Source organism: Prosopis cineraria, unplaced genomic scaffold (genome assembly GCF_029017545.1).
Source record: "Prosopis cineraria cultivar Desert tree isolate PC_DT_omini unplaced genomic scaffold, ASM2901754v1 PC8, whole genome shotgun sequence".
In the NCBI taxonomy this organism is placed as follows: domain Eukaryota; kingdom Viridiplantae; phylum Streptophyta; class Magnoliopsida; order Fabales; family Fabaceae; genus Prosopis; species Prosopis cineraria.
In genome coordinates, this window is record NW_026555339.1 from 9,645,458 (window position 1) to 9,661,269 (window position 15,812).

The window sequence follows — 15,812 nt, forward strand, 5'->3', positions numbered from 1 at the left end:
TCTTTAAGTTTTAGTTTAAGCAAACTCGAGCAATTTTTTAATGTTCTTGGAATCAGACCAGTGAATTTGTTTGCAAAAGCATCAAAGGTTTCTAATGATCCACCAAGGCAAACATTTTGTGGTAAATGGCCAATGAAATTATTCTAAAAAAGGAGCAACATACTTAAGTTGGTAACTTTGTTCATCTCCATCGGAATTCTACCACTGAGTTTGTTCATACCCAATCTTAGGAATTTGAGCTTTGTCAAATTTTCCAAGGAACCAGGAATTGGACCAAAGAGACTATTATTTCCAAGCTAAAAGGCTTTTAGATTGATCAGATTTCCTAAAGATGAAGGAATTGGTTCGTGAAGTCTGTTAGCCCACAAAACCAACCAGGTGAGATTTGTATGGTTTCCAAAGAAAAGGGGGATAGGTCCATATAATAAGTAATTATGTGCTAATGAAAAGTAGGTGAGAGAATGGAGTTTCTCAAATAAATTTAGAAGGAATAAGACCTAAGAGTTTGTGGTGTTTGAGGTTTAGAATTTGCAATTTGGTCAAATTTCCAATTGTGGAAGGGATACTTCCACTAAAAAAATATTTTTTGATAAATCAAGTGTTATGAGTAACACTATTGTCGAATAGTACTAAAATTAATAAAATTAGATTTTGTAATAAAACACAACTTATGTCGTCTTTCTAAGAGTCAATGAATTAACTATTTGAATTATGATTATGAAAAGATAAATAGTAGGGGGATTTTTTATGATGGAATTAATTTAAAAAACTAAATTAAAATTAAATAAATAAAAAAATTCAACCGAGAAAATTATCAAATACAAGTAGTACAATCAATTACAACCCAATCACTTAAACTTGATCTTCCTCATCCACAAAATAAATTAATTTTATTTAACTTTATTATTCTTGTTTCATTATATATTTCTCAAATTATCATTCAAGAATTGAACAATAAATTAAGTTATAGATTAATTAAAATCTCTCTTAACTAATAACCTAACAACTGTTCTAAGTTAGCCACATCAAAAACAAAGCATGAATATTCACTCAAGCCAAGCCAAATTACTTTTATGATGCTATATCAATCAATTATAGCAAGTAAAACCTCAGATAAAATTTATAACTCAAAAATCATACAATAAAGCTACTCTAATAAGCAATAACAATTAAAGCATAAAATTTAGAGGTACAGAAAAGAAAAGTAAATTGGAATAAAACTAAAATGAAATATTTCTTGAATGTCAAAGAATTTGATTAAAATTTAAGATGATGGTTTATGATTGATCACACCAATAATTTAACTCTCCATAAAACTAAAAATCAAACAGTATAAGATGAGAGTGTGAGAGGCCATCGCCTATATTGAAAGAAAGAAGAATTGCTTGTGTGAAAAGTATTTTTATAAAAAAATTAAAAATAATCTATATAATTACTTTGCACGTCAACCAACTATTGCCATCAAAAGTATTGTCATAAAAAAATAAAAATAATTAAATTTTTTAAAAAATATTTTTATAAAAATTAATTTACATAATTACTTTTAGTAGCAAAATTTATTGCCACTAAAGGTATTTATAGATAGAATGAGAAATAAATTATATATAAGATTAATAATGATTACTTTTAAAAATAATGACCTTGTTAAGCTAGTATTTTAATAATGACAAAAAGTCACCGCTAAAGATATATGATCACCACCAAAAACTAATGATCAATGTGTGTGTGTGTGTAATTTTACTATTAAGCATTTTATTTTGTTTCCTTTTTAAATATGCATTCATACTTTGAAGTTTTACTTCATGTAAGATATTTTTCTTTTTACTTACTCCCTCCGTTTAAAAATTTAAAATATTTTTAATTAAATTTTACCTCCAATACAGTACTTATCTACTTTCAAACTAATCCTATACTTTCATATCTACTCTTATTAAATACCCTATAATAAATATAAAATTATTCATTAATAAGGACACTTTAAAAAAAATAATAATTACACATTGAAAGAATAAAAATATCTTACATTAGAGTAACCATTAACCTCTGTAAGGAGATAGATTATTTAAAAAAATAAATTACACTATCCATGAGTTATATGAAAAATATAAAATTGCATATATATGATCACTCCAAATTCAAAAATGAAACTAAGTTTTTTCGGATGAGACTACCTTTGAGTTTTTATCTCTACCCCTTCTCACGCGAATTATCATGATTATTATAAATATTTTGCCGACCGATTAATATTATGTGTCTGTTAAAATTTCGTTCTAATTTTTTCCTTTACTTTCTCAACGTTAGCGGGTGCTACCTCGTTTACCTTTAGGAACATTACAGCGACCCAGAGAGAGGAATAGTGGGATAAGCCTTTTGGAATACTGGCAAAAAAAAAAAAAAAGGCCTTTTGGAACGTGAAATCAATTATTTGGCCCCTTTTTATTATATTAATTAATGTTGGATTGAATATATAACAATATGGTAGACAGTGTAGGGGGATTATGACCTGAATAATAATAATCTTGGAGCAGGATCTACTGTGTTTTTCTCTAATAATTTGAATAAATTGGGTTGATTTGACTAAATCACATGTGGTCCTTTTGTTTTGAAAATATCATTTCGCATGAGATTTTTTTTTAATGAAACCTACACTAATTATTTACTTTCTTTCAATAAACGTATTGTTTTACACAAGATGTGTTCTCTTAAAAATATTTTTTGCAAGTGAAAAATAAAGTTACCTTGTCATACCATTGTCGCTATATTAAAAATATATTAATTGTCAGAGCTGCCACTAAACTCAACTGTTGTTCCGATCTAATTACATGATTGTTAAAAACTGTAAGCTATATTAGAAATATTTCACAACTCACTAGAAAATGCAAGGTAAGCCAGTTAAAATTATATTTTGTTTCCAGCTGCATTGTGAATGTTTCTAACCGATACTTTTTAGTTTTTAATAGTCAAGAAGGAAAAGTACTTCTAATAATGATATGGACTTTATGAATCGTGGATTTAGCGCAAATCACCACGGCGTACGTTAGTAACAAAATGTCTAGTAGGACTATTAGAAATTCATTTTACTGCTTACAAAAATGAGATGAAATTTTAAAAAGTAGATGAACGATTAAGTTGTAGTAACTTTAATTCAGATCCACGCAAACCATAATTCAAGCCTTCAAGTAACTCATACATGATACAGCTATATAAGATAAGCTTACAAGGAAATTAGACTAGAAATGGAACACAATGTATACTAACAATCAAGCTAAATAAATTACTAAATAAAAACATCAGCTTTCCATTAACTGTCTGATTGTGATTGTGGGAAACTGATCTGCTAAAGGAAATTTTGGCATCACAAGGCTCGTGGATATTTGTTCCATCGTAGGACGATGTTGTGGGCTTTTGTTCACACAAGAAAATGCCATTTTTGCTATCAACATCAGCTTCTCAATCTCAGGTTTCTTGGCTTGAGGAAGACGTGGGTCCAACAAATCCTTCAATGGCAAATCGTAGGTTGTTGGTGTCTCCATCATAGAAATAATAAACTCCGCCGGATGCATTCCCATAATGATTTCCAAAGTTAGTACTCCAAAGCTATAAACATCACACTTCTCATTTGCCTCCATAAGAAAAGCAATCTCTACAATATATCAAAATAAAATAAGCAATGATTCTAATTAAGCACACGTATAAGCAACATAGAGTTGATAATAGTAAAATAAAATAGGCCTAACCTGGAGCAGCATACCCAAAGGTTCCCACAAATGTTGTCATATTTTTTGAGTTTGGATTCAGAAACTTAGCGGCTCCAAAATCGATAAGACGAGCTTCTTGCTTTTCCACATCTAGAAGAACATTTTTGCTTGATATGTCGCGGTGAACTATAGGAATTGAACATCCATGATGCATGTGACATAAAGCATCAGCAACCCCTTTTACAATGTTCACCCTATTGCTCCAGTCAAGTTCAATGGCTTTGATGTCATTCTTCAATATGCTATCCAAGCTACCACCTTCCACAAACTCATAAACCAGAAAAGAGAATTGTGCTTTTGAACAGAACCCATACAGCTTCACAACATTCTGATGTTTGACTTCTGTCAAGGCTTCAACCTCTCTTGTAAATGCGTCAAGGTTCAAGATTTCTCCATCTGGCATTGAATGAAGCTTCTTCACAGCAACAATATGACCTGTGGGAAACTCTGCTTTATAAACACTTCCATGGCCTCCCTTGCCAATGAGATATTTATCATCAAAATGATCTGTAGCTTCAATGACACTTTCATACATTATTTGCCTATCAGATCTCCAAGTATAAAAGAGATCTTGAGTTAATGCTAATTCACCTTCGCTTCTTGCTTTTCTTGTCTGTCTGTAACAAATGTATGAAAGTCCACTAACCACTACTAGTATCAGGAGGGCTAGAGAGAGGAACAATATCAGCAACTTGACTCTCCTGCTCAGACGGGAATGGTGAATCTCGTTGAATTCATTACAAGGATTTAAGCCAGTGACATTACCACATAAGCCCTTATTGTTCCTCAATGCTTCAAATGTAATATTATGAAAAGCTAGATTGTTCGGAAGGGAGCCCTCCAATTGGTTGTATGATATGTCAACAGAAGTCAAAGAATACATCTTTTCAAATATGGATGGAATGGTTCCAGAGAGATTATTATGGGAGAGATTCAATGATATCAGTCCTGCCAAGTCTCCAAGATGTGTTGGAATTGTTCCGTTCAACAAATTCTCATTAAGATCAAGTTCTTCAAGGACTTTTAGTTCACCTAACTCCGAGGGAATGTTCCCCAGAAATTTGTTTTTCCTCAAATTCAAGACCCTTAAACTTCCTAATCTCCCAAGCTCTTTTGTGATTGAGCCTCTAAAGTTATTTGCTTCTAACTCTAAACTTTCAAGTTTAGTTAGTTTTCCTATTTCACTAGGAACCTTACCGGCGAATTGATTGTGGCTCAAAGAAAGTTTGGTCAATGAAACTAACTTTCCCAATTCTTTTGGAATTTGTCCTTTCAAATGATTTGAAGAGAGGTTAAGCTCAACAAGATTGGTTGCTTCTCCTAATTCTGGGGGTATACCACCAGAAATGTTGTTGTTGGAAATCTTGAGGCTAGTAAGATTAGCACACTTTCCCCAACTTGGTGAAAGCTGACCATACAACAGATTGCCACTTAAGTCAATGTAATTCAAATTTGGGTACATACCAAAATCATTTTCTATATTTCCAACCAATTGGTGACCATCAAGCCTGAGTCTAAAAAGGCTAGAGCAATTTTTCAATGATCTTGGGATTGGACCAGTGAAATGGTTACGTGGAGAGGCACTAAATCTTTCTAGTTTTCCACCTTGACAAATTTGGTGAGGCAAATGACCAGTGAAATCATTTTCAGCAAGCTGTAAATATTTCAAGTTGGTAAGGCTATCCAACTGGGGTGAAACGCTACCACTAAATTTGTTGCTAAACAATTGCAGAGAAGTGAGCTTTGTCAAGTTTCCTAGAGCGGAAGGAACATGCCCGGAAAGGTTGTTTTGAAAGAGGCCAAGTCTATCCAAATGGACCAAATTTCCTATAGAAAAAGGAATCGGTCCAACAAGATGGTTTTGTGAAAGCAACAAGGTGGTAAGCTTTGTCAAGTTCCCTATGGAGGGTGGAATTGGACCGCTGAGTTCATTATCACTCAATTGAATGTCAGTCAAGGAATAGAGGTTTCCAATTTCATCAGGAATGGGACCACTGTGACTGTTGTTGTATAGGTAAAGGAATACTAACTTGCTCAAGTTTCCAATTGTAGAAGGGATTGGACCCGATCACAACTCATTGTCAGACAAATCAAGCATTAAAAGACTACTCAGCATTCCGATTTCTTGAGGAATGGAGCCAGAAAGATTATTACTTTGAAGGCTCAGGTCTGTCAAATTTCTCAAGTTCCCAATTTCTTGGGGGATTGACCCAGAGAGATTACAATGCCCAACATGAAGCAGAGATAGAGAACTCAAAGCCCCTATTTCTTTAGGTATAGGACCGGCAAGAAAATTATAGGACATTTCAATTTAGCCACACTAGTCAAGTTACCAATCTGGGAGGGAATATTTCCAGAAAACAGATTGTGACTTATATCAAAGTAATTGAGGGTAGGGAATGATGAGAAGTTGAGATTTTGAAGCCTACCTTGTAGCTCAAGACTTGTAAGATTGATCATGGAGACTGACATGGACTCGTCACATGTAATCCCTTTCCAGTTTCTGCATGGACTGGTGCCATTTTTCCAAGAAGACAATGTGTTCTGGCTTGGCTTGTCAAGACTAGCTTTCCACTTCAACAAAGCACTAGCTGCACTTTCAACTTCGTCGGCTTCAGCAGAGAGATTTACAAAGGCACAGAAGAATATGAATAGAATCCAACATGACGCTGGAAGCTTAGCTGAATGATCACTTCGAGACATGGCTCTTTTGGGTGATTGAAAAGATTCAAATGTTGAATGCTTGAGTTGGTGGTTGTAAATGGCAGGTCTTAGGTGCTTTTATAGAACGCGTTTAATTACTGTTATATATGTAACGTGATCAATGTATGTGAAATTAAAAAGCATATGAATCCGTCAACTTTCCTATTGCCGTTTGACCGTTTCATATCGATAATAGAGACAGAGCTAGAGACAATATGTGATCTTTTGGAAGCTTAGGCTGAGAATATACTTCGCTTTCATCTCCTGAAGCATCTTAGAATGAAGAAAGCTTCAAAAGACAAGGTAAAATGATATGCAAAGAACGTAGTGAAACTAGTGATGAATGACTGCTAGAGGAAATTTATATCGTTAAGGATTAATTATTGTCAAAATCTGAATGACAAAAAGCCTGAATAAACTATTGATATAGAATAAGTTATTATTAAAATTTAAATGGATACTTGTTAATAAAAAATTAAATCAAATTGACAAGTATTAATTCGAGTTTTGACAATAAATAATTCTTGATTGATATAAATTTTTTCTAACGACTCTTAATTAATATTTTTCCTAGGAATCTATTGACATGATTGATGAGATATAGCAATTAATCACACATTATAGATTGATAAGGTATATTAGGAAGTAATATTAATTAATTAAGAAGCAACGTAAAGTAAGGAAAAATTACTCCTCTAACTTTACATAGTGTTTTAGTTTGGATTCTTAATTTTAAAAAGTATTTTTTTATCCTCTAACTTTAATATTATTAGTTTAGTTTCATTAATTGAAAACAATGATATTGTAATTTTAAATGCTAACGAAAAATTTACAAATAATTATTTTTATACTGATCATTATTATTTTATTTTATAAATTAAATTTAATATATCAACACTTGAGACTGCTTTGTTAGCATTTAATATATAATGCCAATATTTTTTTATTAATAAAGTTAATGATGTTAAAGTTGAAGAACTGAAAATATATTTTGTAAAACTAAAAGATCTAACTGAAACCTCATGTAATATTGTGTTGTATAGAGGTGAAAATCAACTTTGAAGGCTAAAACAATGGTTTTATGAAAATATATTCAAATATCCGTATTACATCTTAAAGTTAATTATGAATTCAAGATTATTGTTTTTTTTTACTATCCAAACACCCCTATAATTAATTTTGGCATGTAACATGGGTGGTTGAATATATTTTTACAAAACCATGATTTTATAAGATTTTTAATTCTACTTTTTTAATTATATTCAAAATCAATCTTATTAATCAATTTCAGAAATAAACTATATCATAAAAACATAATCAATTATATAAATCAATTTTATCCTATCTTAATCCAAACACACCTATTAAACAATCATATGCACTTTTCCTGTAAAGTTATTTCATTGTAAGGAATGTAGTTGAAATAGGAGAGTTTATTTCAGTTTTGGTTTGTTTATACATGCAGGAAATGAACAGAGCCCGACGCGTTTAGCCTCCATGTAACCAGAATGTGAAAGTTAAGAAGTAAGCCGAGGAAAAGACAGAAGCAAGTGGCCGTTAAACACCAAACAAATTAGAGGAAACTCATCTGTCTTTTCATAGAGTTGTTAAAGCATTAAAGGAAACTCATCTGTGTTTTCATAGGGTTGTTAAAGCATTATTTTTTTTTTTTTTATATACATGTTAAATTTAAGAGGCATCATCCAGTATTCTGAGGGAAAATTTGGGTTCTTTGCCTGCTCCACCCCCAAACTAATATGAATTCTACTTTAAAAAGATCTCACAGCATTATAGATATTTATAAAAAGCATTATAAATATCTATAGAAAGCTCTTTAAAGGCTTTTTCATCGCTACTGCACTCCTCAAAGATTGAACACACGATCTCAAAAAATGTTGACCGAGCCCCAGCCACTGTGGCCCAGCACCCATTGGTTGTTAAAGCATAATTATTATTATTTTTTTTGGACCAGCGTTAAAGCATTATTATTCAGCCCAATTTTTTCCAAAAATCTGCTTTGGTAACCCGTACGGCCACTTTCTCATGGTGTTTCATATCACTTTAGTCTACAGTACGTACACTCTTGCGATAAAACGTACACCAAAAGTCAGATATAATTGGAGAGAAACAGCGCGATCTTTAAACTTTTCAAGAGAACTTAAGTTGGTAGAGTACAACATATTATTTATAATTTGTTTAACAAAAACATAGCATTTAGATAATATTAAATATAAATTAATTTTAATATTAATAATAGTAGAGAGAGAGAAAAAAGAAATTCAATATACATTTTATTATAAAAATAAAATCAATTAAAAAAATGATACATAAAATTTTATTTAAATTACTTAAAATATTTTAATTGGATAGACTACAAATGATGTAGTGCACCTAATCTCATGCAAAGAATCTATCAAAATTATTGAATCTTAGTGGAATCAATTTGTGTGAAACTCACACATTTGGATCTTTTCCATACTTTCTTAATATATCTCTTCATATATAATCTCATCCATTTATTTAATTATTATTTTGGCTTAATGGTGTGAGATGGCTAATTATAACATTAAAATAAATATGTTATTCACTATCGTTACTTTAATACTCTTGAAAATAAGATCACAATATTTATTAATGATAATCATTAAATGAATATTATATTTATTTAAATATTATAATTAACAATCTCACACTATTAAATCAAAATATTAACTAAATGAATGAATGAAATTGAGTATGAAAAGATGTTTTGAGAGAGAGAGTATGAAGAGGATTTAAATATTGAAACTCACCACTTTAATAGAGAACACTACTTTTTTTTTTCTTTTTCAAGTAAAATGTACTTCTCAAACATTGGTCAAAGCATTAATCAAATAAATTTTGTGGGACAAAAACTTGTTCTCATCATTTCTTTTAAGGACACTTTTTTGAAAAGTCAAAAGTAACCAAAAAAAATTCCGTAACCACCTTAATTATGATTTTACATTGACCTAATTATCCTCACATCTATAGTTTTTTTTTTTTTCCTTGGCACCATGATCTTTTTGTTGGTGGTTTGCGTTGTGTAAAATGTAAGAAATAAGTCGTACTATTCATCGCTCATAAATCAGGTGAGTCTTGTTAGAAATTTTATGTTATATATAAATATATAAATTGAATGATTAATTTTGGGTTCATGTTTATTAAACAATACTTGCGATTATTTCATTCTATAGCAATTCACGTGTCACATCGAGTATTCTCATTGGTGAAATTGAATTTGTAAAGTCAAAGAGATCTCTCAACCAATAAACTATTTCAGGAGCTTTGGACTTGATTTTATGATATTCATGCTTTCATTTTCGTGTTGTGAAAATAAAGGGTTGTTCATAGTATCGTAATAAGTTCTATATCAAGAAGCCTCCTAAGTGAACTTGGATTTTATAATTTCTAGGGGCTCTTCTATTTGATATGGTAGTTCTTTAAAATGAGCTTTTTGAATTGTGCTCATGACACTATGTTATTTTTTCTTGCACCTAATAATCCAATAATTATCAAAGTATTATTGTTCTGAACCCTTGGTCGAAATTTTGTTGTCCATCCCTAAAATCTTGTCAAATACGTCAATATTTCTCAATTATACTTACATTTCATCTATATATTTAGATAGTATTTAAGGCTTACCAATAAATGATTTTCAATTCCAAAAAAGAAAAAGAAAAAGGGGGGAATGCAATAATTTTTACCCTATTGACGAAGAATAATCACCAACACTCATATGTTAGTATAATAAATAACAAAAACGTCATCTATCAGTTTTTGTTTACCACTTATTTAATTTCTATTATTGATAAATATGGCATCAATATATATAAAGTCAAATCACTTACCCGTATTCAGTCATTAACCATTAAAATGATGTTTAAACTATTGACGGAGAATAATCACCAACATTCACATGTGATATATATATATATATAACTAAAATCGTCATCCATCAGTTTTTGTTTACCATTTATTTAAGGTCTTTTATTTATAAATAATATGGCATCAATACGCACACACAAACACAACCAAATTACTTACCCGTATTCAGTCATTAACTATTGAAATGATGTTTTATTGAGAGTTATTCAAGTTGTGTTTCTCTTAAATATATTTGAATATTTACGTACGCTAATGTCAAAGCAAACGTTAACAATACATGAAAAGCAATCGCGTTGGTTTGTAAAAAGAGAAAGAAAGTGGACCTGCGTACATATTTAATAAATTAGCTTTTTTTTAATTAGGTTATATGCCATAATTTACTGAAAAAGGCGATATTATATATAGACAAGTGAAGAAGAAGATTATGGGAAAATGGCATTTAAGGATCTCTAAGAACATTAATTATTGTTAGGGACCTTAAAATTATAAAATTTTCATAAAAGACTGGCCCGTCATGGTTAGCTGGGATTAACAAATTTTTGATTGAATTTCTTCAATACTCATTTTCCACATTTTCAATAGTGTTCAGTTTTTTATTTTTTCAGTCATCACCTTAATAAATTTTCAATACTCATCTTCCATGATTTCAATACTGAAAAGAATTAAAGTGTTTTTTAGTATTGAAAGCCTAGAAGATAAGTATTGAAAACTCTTATGAAATTGCATCATGATGCATGGCATTTTAAACAAGAAAATTGATGGTTTTGAGGCATAGAAGAAGAAGAAGCAGCAGCAGTGGAGATTGAAGCTTTTAAAGCCAAATTCACTCTGATTAACTTGTGTTCTCTCTAGTTTGATGATTTTATTGTTGGATTTAGCTTTGTAGCTAATCTTGTGTGGTTGGTTTTCTTTTTTAACCTAGCTAGATCTTTTAAATGTGAATTGCAGCTTGTATTCATCATTTATTTAGTTATTCAATCTTGCTTATTAGCGTCTACTTCATGGTTGACCACCATTGAGTATGAATTTAGAGATTTAGGCTTATCTTGATAAAGGGGATCTTAATTGGACCACATAATTGATTAATTGATATGGGATTTTTTTTTTCTTGGCCAAGCGTGATATTGGATTGACTCTATTGTAATTTGCAATTAAAATAGACAACATACACACACAAAAATAAGGGCCTTATATCATCGTTGTAAAGTGAGGTTGAACTGAAATACCTCTCGAATAATTAGGAGACATACTAAATCCGTTCCTATTCATAAGGTTTGTGAAATTTTTCACCTGCTTTAATAAGAAAAATTACTATGTTGTTTTTTTGCTAATTTTTGTCCCAACTTCCCAATTATATATATTAAAAATGGAGAGGGAAATTATAGATCAGATCACCTGGTTATATGTGCAATAATGCTTTATTAAGTAAGGGTAAATTGGGGAGATTATTCTAACTTCTTGTTCAACACCTTAAAATAAGAAGAGAAAATCGCTAGTAAATCCCTCCTTGAAGTCAAAATTGTGTTGGAGAACCAAAAGATCAGGGTGCAAGCAAATAAATTTAGAATTTCATAGTCATTTAATACCATGATTGTATATTTATTATGTGAACCGAATGAAATGATTAGTAATTCTAGATTGCTTTTAGCCATTTATAGTTGTGTGGTTCGATTGCAGATCAATTCTTGGGTTAATTTTAATTCATTTAATCAATTAATTACGTCTTCCTCTAATTAAATGAATGCATGTGTGAAGTTAATACTCAATGAGTTAGTACTGAGTTCTCATGAAAGACATACACTACTCATTACTTTATTACTCGATACAGATCATGCACTCATATAATTGTAAGCACAAATACATCATGTGCCTATTAGACTGATGATCCTGATGCATTTATCTGAAACTAGCTGACTTCACCATATGATCAGCTTTCTTGTTATGGAACAGGAGCCAGCTTCATCTCCTTTCTCTGCTATCCTTAAAGGTGTTTGTGAGTGTTTTGTTTTTACTTAAAGGGAAAATGACAATTAGGGATCCCATAAAAATATTAATGGCAATTATTGACCTTGAATTATTAAAATCTAATTAATAAACCATAGTCCTTGCAATTAAAAAAAAATGCAAATAGTTGGTAAATCAATAAAATACAATTGGTATTATTTGTATTGTTAGATGAAAATTTATGAGTCAACTGTAAATCTCAATTTTTCATTGTCAATATCAGATAAACTACTTGAAAAATAAAGAAAATATACTTAGAATTATTTGTAAATGTTAGTTGAAAATTTATAAAAGTTAATTGTGAATTACAAGCCAATTACTTGTGATTTTTGCTATCAATATATCACTATTAGAAAAATATAAATTAGTGAGGAAATTTAGCGAGGGATCGTCTATTCCTCTCTAAAATACTAAGTTAGCGAGGGATGTTAATTTCATAGCTTGATCTTAAAATTAGCGAAAAAATTAGCGAGGGACTATCAATCCCTATCTAAAATAAGAGAATTAATGAAAAAAATAGCGAGAAACTATTCTAAAATAAAAGAATTAGTGAGGAAAATAACGAGGAACTATCAATTCCTCTCTAAAATAAAAGAATTAGCAAGAAAAATAGTGAGAGACTGTCAATCTCTCTCTAAAATAAGATAATTAGCGAGGAATTTAGCAAGAGATTCTATCCCTAGCTAATTACTATAAAAAAATTAAATTTTGACAATGATTTTAAATTATATGTTTAATTATTTTCATTTAAAAATAATAATTAAATTTAAAAATTAACTAAAATATTCATAATAAAATTATTTAATATTTTCTTTATTTTAAGTTGATTTTTATTAATAAAATAATATTTTATTAAAAATATAATATAAAGAATAATTTAAATAAAATATAAATATTTTTAACATATTAATAATTGAAAATAAAATTTAATATGTATATGTGTGTATTTTTATAATATATTATTTGATATATTTATGTAGTTAAATAATATATATATATATATACATATTTAATTTCTTATATAATGTTTGTAGGTGCCTTTCCGTTCAACTGGTAAAGAATGAGAGCATAAAGCTTAGAAGGTATGAGGTCAAGGGTTCAAACCTTGGCTTTAGCATAAACATGATGAATATATGATATAGTAAGGAGCAAGTAACATGGTACAAGATAGACAATAATATGTGTCGCACATGTGGTGGGTGATAGGGCACGAGATGGTAGGTGACATAGTAGTTAACAAAGCATAAGGTTGTTGGTGACATGTCACAAGTTGACATCACACATGGCGGGTGATGTGTGCATAATTATTTTTAAATATAAACATATTTAGCGAGGGATTAGTGAGGGATTAATTCCTCGCTAAAGTTATCAAATTTTGAATAGTATTAAAGAGGGATCAGTGAGAGATTCAAGGACTGAATTCCTTGCTAAATCCCTCACTAATTAGCGAGGAAAATACAATTTCTCGCTAAATTTAACGAGCCCTTTTTTAGCTACAAATTTAACGAAGGACAAAATTCTTAACTAAAATACAATTTAGCTACGACAAATGACATTTAGCGAGAGATTCGTCCCTTGCTAAATTTCATTTTTCTAGTAGTGTATAGATAATCACTTGCAAAATCAACAAAAGACACTTGAGATTGTTTATAATATCAATGAGAATTTATAATAGTCAGTTGTTAATTTCAAGTCAATCACTTGTAATTTTTTGCTATCATTTAAAAAATCAACAAAAAATACTTGACAATTTTTGTAGCATTAATTAGGAATTTGTAAAAATCCGTTGTAAATATCAGTAAAAATTATGGTTTCTTATTAAAATTTTAATAATTTAGAGTCTCTAATTGTCCTTAATGTTCTTATGGGTTCTTAATTATTATTTTCCTAGTGTTAAATTTCCTTCAATTAATTCAGCCCACTGGATCTTGAAAAACAATAAAATAACAAATTATATAAAACTAATAAGACATTTAGGTCCAATTTTAGGCATATTTAAGCATATTTGGGACATAAAAGTGGGCATTTTATAAGAATAAAATGGACCTCGTCAAGTATCATTTATCTAGCAAACTGCTAGAAGACAGGAAACTTGGGCCTTTTTAACTGATAAGACATTAGTTTGTACAAAGCATCAGTCCAAAGAGAAAGGACAATGAAGAATTGAAAATTGATATCAATAAAAAATGTTTATTATTTATTAAGTTAAATATAAACAATATCCGTATTATTTATAAAATAACTGTAAAATGTATGACTTACAATACATTTTGTATATTAATAGTATTATAAAATATGGCACTTATAGCAAGTGGTAAATATAATGTTCATAAAGCATGAAGAACATTACTCATTTCAAGCTCGACATGACACACACACACACACACACAAGGTTAGATAATCCTAGGCGAAATATGTTTTGAGATTGAAATCTTTATCTGTATTGTTACACAAATCGCTTTTAAGTTATTTATTATAATTGTTGATTTATCAATTGGTAAACAGTGCAATTTATATGCGGTTACCTCTCATCCAAACCATAAATGTGTGAAAGGCTAACTAATCCTTAATCCAATGGCTTCACTATTAATTAATCAACCCTAAATTTAAGGAAAAAATGTCGATGCTTAACTTCACCTGCTTAAAGAACTTGCTTCCAATTATAGTAGTGGTTAGTACTAATGGACTTTAATTTTTTTCTAAGGAACTTTAGAAGTATTAATAGGAAACAGCTAGTTAGAAGATAAATAATATTTTTTACTATGCATTCGTGTCCTTTCTATTCATGACCAATGTATTGACAAACACTAAATATATAGGTACGCCTCTCAACAAGAATTTAAACCTTAATTTGACATATAATTATTGATTAGCCCTTTTTGTTAGACCCAATTCATGTTGATAGAATAAAGGATAAATCATGTATTAAAAAAATACACATGTTTTAATTTAATTGAAAGTAAATAGTATAACTATTAAAAATAGTAAATATATAAATTAAGTGCATGACTTTATTCCTAAACTTAATTGTATGATTTTAGTAATAAATCCGTAATTCTGGATTTGCTGAAATGATACTAGAAGTTGCGGATACGGATATTATTTCCTTGTGAACACTACCAAAAAAAACTATTATTTTTTAGGGTTACAAATGCTAAAATATACGTTATTGACCGTTAAGATTAATTTTATCAAGACTTTATGCTAGACTGCCAGTTCAAAAGGCTTAAAAGGTTTAGACTTTGTTTGGACATATGCCAACGAGGAGGCCGATTTTGTTTTGGAAAAGAAGACAAGGATAATGATTCCAACGAATAAGGCTGTCTTTGTTCACATCTCTTTTTACTATTCAAAATAAAAAGTGGAGAGGAATGATACAAAGTAATAACTTTATTCATATTCATATGATGCAATGAATTGCCAATTAATTTGTGAAAGTTT

General features: G+C 29.9%; 1 pseudogene; it reads right to left on the reverse strand.

Moving 5' to 3' along the window:
• Positions 1–3,290: 3,290 nt before the first annotated feature.
• Positions 3,291–6,461, reverse strand: LOC129317270 (MDIS1-interacting receptor like kinase 2-like; annotated as a pseudogene).
• Between the last annotated feature and the right edge of the window lie 9,351 nt (positions 6,462–15,812).